The sequence below is a fragment of the Corvus brachyrhynchos genome, unplaced genomic scaffold (assembly GCF_000691975.1).
Source record: "Corvus brachyrhynchos isolate BGI_N302 unplaced genomic scaffold, ASM69197v1 scaffold37, whole genome shotgun sequence".
In the NCBI taxonomy this organism is placed as follows: Eukaryota; Metazoa; Chordata; class Aves; order Passeriformes; family Corvidae; genus Corvus; species Corvus brachyrhynchos.
The window spans coordinates 968,016-975,046 of record NW_008239289.1 but is presented as its reverse complement, the minus strand read 5'-3'; the positions used below and the strand labels follow the sequence as shown (position 1 = coordinate 975,046).

Genomic DNA, 7,031 nt, shown 5'->3' with positions numbered 1-7,031 from the left:
AAGAAGGGTCCGACAGCAGATGCTGCAACCCCCCAGTCTTCTGGAGGTTGGACTGGCCAGTGGAATGAGCTGTTGTGGGAAGGGAGGCTCCCTGGCAAAGGCTTTCCCTCATCCTGTCCATGAGTTAGTTTTTTTGCTCTGTTTTCCTTAGTCTTCTTCCACTACCCTCAGGTATATCTCAACCCTGCCCCAGCCCCCACCCCACCAGATCACTGGCTTCCCTAAATCCTCATTCCCAGTCTCCATGCCTGCATAGCTCTAGCTCCAGACCCCTATCGCCTTTCTGAGTTCACTCACTGTTTCAGGCCTGTGATTGTGTCCTATCACAGCCCACACAGCCAAACACCACCGACTTCCCACTCTGGCTTGCAGTATTATTGCCAGGTGGCACCTGGTTGTCCCATTTGAACCACCCCTACACTTGACATGCCAGGTGTCAGCTGGCATTTTAACCACATGCAGCAATGATTTACAGCTGACCATTGTAATTGCAGATGAGCACACCCATTCTTCACCCACTGCTTTCTGCAAGCAGTGATAGATGGTTTTAAATCCTTCTTGTCACCACTTTCTAACTAGGAGGGAGGAGGCCCTGATATGTTTTCCACCATGACAGATTTACGTGTAGATCTGGGTGCATGTCAGGAAAATACTGTAGAGCCCCTCAAGCTTATGGCCCTATTAACTAATGGGAAATATACACCCCAGGTCCTCTGTCCAGCTTTTTGTGTCACTCCTGCCAAACATGAGCCATGAGCTGGGGTTCCTTCCCAGAAACCTGTCTAGGTACCTTGGGAAAACAATTCTGTTTTTCTTATATTTTGTGAACAGCCAGTTTAGTCTGGTGGGGCACAGAAAAATGGCAGGTGCATTCAACCTGGTGTTCAGATTTAGAAGGTATAAAGCTCATTTTGCGTTGTGGATCTCTCAGGGACTGGGCAAGGAGGAGCATTAACCAATCTCCGCACAAAACTTGCTGGCCACACTAAACTTCCCCCCATGGGCTGTGTATTTCTTGTAAACTTAATTGCCTGGGATTAGAGTCTATTTCCTGGCACCTCTGTTGACGTTAGAAATTCTTTTGTGCCTGGAAAGCTTCTGCTCAGCAGTTCACAGTCCCCTGGGAGTCTGAGGCTGGCAGTGGCAGCAGTGGCCGCTCTTTTTACCAGTTGCTGAGGTGCCCTTTGGGGGGAAGAAATTCCAGCACCATGGATTTTCCAGCCATCGGGAACCTTCTGGGATTCCTTTAGGTGGCAGGACGCACACTCCCACTATTGGGGCACTGCTCACTGCAGCTCTTCAGTGGCAGGAGTTTATGAGCTTTTAAGGGTATAAGTGAGGGTTATTCTGATGTCTGGATTACATTTTAAGAGTTGCTTGTCCACCAGCTAATCTGACTGACAGGCCCTAACTTTTGAGCTTGTTTGCTCTGTACCACAGGCTTAGTGGTAAGGTTAGCCACTAAGTCGTTCCTTTCCCATCACCCTGGGTAATGCCATCCAGGGTTTGCTTACCTATGTAGCAAGAAGAGGTTTACATGCTTTTGAAGCAATAAAATGAGGCAGTAGGAGGCAGATACAATGAGCACCACATAAGGCCATTGAAATCTGTGTGCCTGCTCCACTGACATGCTAAAAGGATGTTGGTATGAGCTTGGGTGGATTTGATTTTAAGTCATAAGTCATTATCATCTTTTCAAAAGATCAAAACCATCTTTTCCCTGGTTGTGAATTCTATATTTCTCTTTATCTCAGTTTATGTTACTGACGAACACCAGAACATGTCCTTCAAACAGCCTCAACATTAGTTTGGAGAGTGTTGAAATGCATAAGTAACTGTACTGAGTGTGTACCAGTGTGATCTGGTTCAGCCACTAAGGCCAGAGGGGAGGACAAGGCTGTGCTTTTACCCCCACTAACCCTTCACCTGGGCAGTAATTTACACAAATCCTTTGCCCTCACAGGGCCTTTTTCTGCCCTCTCTGTTCTACATCCACTAGAAGACTGTCTTTTCCAGGATAGCTCTCTTCCCTGGCTGCTCTGCATGGAGTCTCAACCTGAGCTGCCACAAAAACTCCCTGCCCTTTAAGACAATAACAAGCAGATGATGGAAAAGTGAGCATTGCTGAGGAGCTCCACTTTATCGGCTTTATTTTTCTGCAGGAAAGGTCCCCTTGGATATCAGCTTAAAGCTCTCTTTTCTCTCTGGAGTATGATGAAGAGGGCTGTGGCTCTGGCTCTGGATATTTGGTGTGGACCAAGTTATGCAATGTACTGCTGTCACATCTGGAGATTAACTTTTGGCCCATTTCTTGGGACCATAGTTAACATCCACATGGGAATTTTTTGTTTTTAAGAACAAAAAGTACTATTCTAATTTCAAGTTTTTCTGTGATCTCCTTCAATCCGAATCATGTCCAATATACCTCTAGCTGCATCATTTATAAGGAGGAAGGAATGGGTTTTTTTGTCGGTGACACAGGTTGCTTTGGTGAGCTATGTATTGATAACAAAATATCTTCCTGATGAGTTAAATATCACAGAAACTTAAGAACAATAAATACTACTTGTTCTGCTTAGCTAGGAAATGACTGTTCTCATTGCACTTCCAATTTAAATCCTATGATTATTCTTCAAAGTTATATGATAGAGATTTGTAGTTATTAAAATAATTTCAGATGATCAATGGTAGTATTATGCACCAGCAGTGATCATCAATATAAAGAGCTCAAAGAGCTTTGCCAGCATTATTTTGGCACCACTGTCCCAAGCAACATCTAGATGAGCTAATCCCAGTTTTTAAGTTGTTCTGAAGTCTGCAATGATCCTGCTAATGATCCTGCTCAGTTTACCTGCACTCTTGATCCATGAGGCAATCACGTATTCATCTCAAAAAGCCTGAAATAAAAGGTGCTGGGTTTGAGTCAGAGAGGAAAGTAATGCTTGTGTTTGCACAATGCACATCAGTGTGTAACTGGTGAATTCACACCTAATGCAGTATCAGGTTGGATATATAACTCAGTATCAGTCAGACATTCATGCTGCAAGAATCAAGGCCCCAAACCACATGCAACTTGCTCTATCCTGTCACCTTTATTCTTTGTCCATCTCTGTCATTGCACAAAACGTCCCTCTGATAGGTCATTAGCTTGTAAATAACAAAAAGATGTTGCAAGTTGTATTATTTATTAATAACATTGTTAGTATTCTCAGGGATAAGTCCTTACATTTTGGAGAAAACCCAAGAGCTTGAATAGCAGTCTTAAAGCACAGATAACATGGTCTGTAACTTTGTCTTCATTAACAAGTACACCACGCAATACAAGTCAGCTGCACTGCAAGCTCTTTACCATCTCTTCTCTCACATTTCATTGGAGCATTTAGTTTACAGTAGATTAATGTCCTAACCTCTTAGTTTATTAGTGTGAAACACAATCAGCCCTATGTAATAAGACTAGGCAATAGGAGCTTAACCCAGTGCTAATTTTTAAGAAATTTTCCCCCAGTTAGAAAATGGGATAAGAGCTAGGAGACTGGAAACTGATTACATACATGTTTGTGCACAGTAGAAAACTCACCACTGTCTTTCAGAAAAGTGACCAGTTGCAAATAAGTATTTCTTATGCTTTACATTTTTGTGCTGCTCCACCCAGATCTAGGCTCTTTAGTTTAAGAGGATAAATGGATGTCAAGTGGTTGGACAACATTAGTGAACAAGACTCAGTAAGGTCCTGGGATTGGAGAGGTTTGATCTGATTACCCTGCATACAGGATTAAGAAATGATGGGCAGGTAACTTCAGTTTCAACTTTGAGACAGTGTTCCATGTTGCCAGTTGTTCTTATCTGTATCCTTTTGTAATGAACAAAAAAGAAAATCAAACAAAAAACCCCAAAAAATCAATCAAACAAAAACCCACCAACCCCCCCCAAAAAAAAAAAAAAAAAAGAAAAAAAAGAAAAAAAGAAGAAAAAAAAAAAGAAGGAGCTGAGGGAACTATTCCTGAAACCCCACAGCACGATTTCAGCAGGTTGAATGCCATGATGTCTGCTATGTGCTTTCCAGCCATCGATCCTCAGGGGGACCTATTCCTCTGTTTAAAGCTCCTTATAATCTTACTATCATGATAAAGAACACAATTTTCAAAGAGGTCGACTAGGGACAAGAAGCTAAATTCCTTCAATGTCATTGAAAATTCCCCATTTCATTGACTGAAAACCCCCAACTCTGATAGCAGAGCTTGCTTACCATGAGGCTTTATGGTTCTGGGAAGGGAGGACGTTAGCTATAAATAGTGGGAAACCACTGTGGCTACATAAGAATCTCCTTAAAAATATTGCGTGTTTCTTTGAATTTTTATATAAAAATCATGTCAGTAGCAAATCTATATTTTTTCCCATTGCCATGTTTTATCAAAAGCTGTCAGTGTAACAAGGAGATTTTCAACAACAGGAAAGTAATTTTGTCAGTTGAACATGCTATATAATTAAAGGATTAACATTTTCTCTGAAATGGAATTAAGAAACAGAAATGGGTCTAGAGTTAACTCCTTCATGTTTAGATGACTGGCCAAGGAAGTTAAAGGTGTAGAATTTCCTTGGGGAGTGTGCATTTTGGCTAGAGTTGTGCAAAATACTGCTGTGAAGACATTCTGGTCTGAAATATTTGGAAAATTTTCTGGCAGAATTTTGGTGGAAGGAGACTATTAGATGAAGAATGATGTGAAAAACTGGAAGGAAGACAAAGAAACTTGTATTTTCCAACCCAGCAAGTTTTCAGTCTTACTGCAGACGATGATCTCAAATCCATACACATACTTGCTGGCATACACTTTTACCTAAGTTTGAAAATATGCAAATACAAACTTTGAGAAAATACGCCTTTTCAGTTTTTACATATTCAACATGACAAGTTTCCAGGACTTCGTAATAATTCTGTGTAACTTGTTACTGGGGTAACGCACGTGTCTGAGCATTACCCACTTGCATGTGGATTTCTAGGCCTGCCTGGAATACCCAGACACCCAACAGTTCTGGTAAGGCTGCTTGTCTATTTTCTTACTGCCTTAGTGATGGGCTATAAATACTAAGACTAATTTTATCTTTCTTTTACAGGAAGTTAAATCTCTTGAAAAGATCACTATTGTTTCAGATAAAAGAATGGCATGGAAATGGATGTATTTTTAAGGTGAGGATTTTCTCATGTAGATTTCAAGAGCATATTTTATACCCAGAAAACTAGCATCTTCTCAGTTTTGTGGGCCCCATACTAAATTGAAGGATTAACTGATAGGCAGCTATTAGGAGAAGACTGCATGCTTGTTCCTGCCCAGATTACTGTGCACAGTTTATGTTTCCTCTGGCTTTTGACTGTTAGGGCAGAGCAGTTTCCCTGTCACTGGACAAAGGACAGTGATGGGTAATACCATCTGTACAGAGATCTCATGCTATCGCTTTTCCTATCTCCTCTGCCATTACTGATGTCACCATCATTTCTTTGCCACAGCAGTTCATGACTTGAATAATATCTTGGTTCCATCTTCTGCTTCGCTTGTAGTCTTACTTTTATCTTTACTTGTAACCCCTGGAATTGTACCTCAGCCCCTGCAGCTTCCTTGACACTGGAAGAGGTACCTTTCTCTTTATTCTTTTCTCAGGCAAAAGCAGTTGTCAGGGCCTTCCCTTGCTCCTGCTGTGCTCCCTGCTCCGTATGTCCCCACACATGCAGAGATCCCTAGGCACAGGCTTCTACAGATGCTGTCTCTCCTCCTTTCCTGCCACTCTCATCACATAACATGTGTCTTTGAGTGTCTTTGCTAACATCCCCTAAATCACCATGGATCCTCTCCTCATGTTACCATGGGTCTGACATGGGTTTTTGTACATCTCTTGTCCAAGCTGGCTCTTAATGGACTTGTTTGGGGATTGGGAGAAGTATACTCATAACAGCTCAGGGCTGTCTTGTAATCCATCCCTCCTCTACTTACCCCAGCCCTTCTTCACTTACCCTTTATGCTCCCTTCACAACAACCCTGGGTGTCTTTGCATGGTACTTTTTTATGCCACACTGACACCCTTTTCACTCAAAATGTGCACTCGAGCCCTAAAAAGTTGTCCTTACTGCTTGTCTAGTGGTGCCTTTTACTGATGCATATTTTGCACTAAGTTTGCGGTGGATTTGTGAAACTGGAACACGTCTGAATATGAGAAGAAATTCTTTACTCTGAGGGTGAGTGAGCACTGGAACAGATTTCCCAGAGAAGCTGTGGAGGCTTCTTCACTGCAGATATTCAAAAGCCATCTGAACACAACTGTAAGTAGCAGTCTTTAGGATGACCCTGATTGAACAGAGACATTGTACTATGTGACCACCTGTGGTCCCTCCCAATGTTACCCATTCTGTGATTGTGACTGATATGCAGCAGTAGAAACAGGAAAAAGACTCTCTGTCAACGCCAAAGATTGTCATGAAGCTGGGCAGGTGAAAAAATATATATGCTTTGTTTGTGGAATGAGATTCTACACTCAATCCTTCTTTTAAAAATTTTGGTGTTATTAAATAAAGCTAAAACTGAAGTAAAATTTAAAGCCTTAATTTTGGAATTATCAAAATGCTCTAACTACACCTGCTGTTCTTCCACTAAAAATTGCTCAGAGCATAAAATTCCAATCAGCTCTGTCCAGTAGAAGAGCTTGCACACTGATTTGTGTGTCCACTTGTCACAGAGGTGTCTCTCTGCTATCTTCTGTACTCATCATTAAGCATGAAACACTTGCAGCACTGTTTCAAATGGTCTTGACTGTCATGCAAAACTTCGCCTTTTACCAGCTGTGCAAAACTTCGCCTTTTACCAGCTCCTATCACAGTGTCTTACTTTAAAAATGATAATTTGAAAACCAGTGATTTTAGGAATATTTTGTTTATAGTGTTTTATCTTAACACAATGCACTTTGTATTCTCCATCAATCCTTTGTATATGTCTTGTTCCAAACAAGCACTTAGCAGTAGTGAAGGAGTGTTTGAATAGATCTTA

General features: G+C 41.5%; 1 long non-coding RNA gene across 1 annotated transcript in view; it reads left to right on the top strand.

Annotated features, from left to right (window-relative positions):
• The window catches only part of LOC108448207, a 16,152-nt gene extending 9,620 nt beyond the window's left edge, over window positions 1-6,532 (top strand). The window contains exons 3-4 of the long non-coding RNA XR_001864011.1: window positions 5,113-5,185; window positions 6,130-6,532. This is a non-coding gene — a long non-coding RNA (uncharacterized LOC108448207). The remainder of the gene's footprint in view (window positions 1-5,112; window positions 5,186-6,129) is intronic.
• Window positions 6,533-7,031: the final 499 nt, after the last annotated feature.